This window comes from Lupinus angustifolius, chromosome LG20, assembly GCF_001865875.1.
Source record: "Lupinus angustifolius cultivar Tanjil chromosome LG20, LupAngTanjil_v1.0, whole genome shotgun sequence".
In the NCBI taxonomy this organism is placed as follows: Eukaryota; Viridiplantae; Streptophyta; class Magnoliopsida; order Fabales; family Fabaceae; genus Lupinus; species Lupinus angustifolius.
The window spans coordinates 12,135,262-12,135,519 of record NC_032028.1 but is presented as its reverse complement, the minus strand read 5'-3'; positions in this window follow the sequence as shown (position 1 = coordinate 12,135,519).

The window sequence follows — 258 nt, the reverse complement described above, 5'->3', positions numbered from 1 at the left end:
CAAACACTTAACAAAGTTTGCGTGATCATTGTTTTAGAAAAAAGTTATGCATGAAATAAAGAGCAATAAAGGCAAAAGAAAATTGGAAGCTTCTCAAATTGAGGCAGATTTTAAGATGATTCATGGCCTAGAACTTGACAATCTAAACTTACCAAATCAATATGGATAAGAATGACTCAGATTATCTCACACTGGGATAGTGGAAAGTCACAAGAAGACCAAACTGGGGCAAATTTTGGTGTTGATCACATTTTCTAG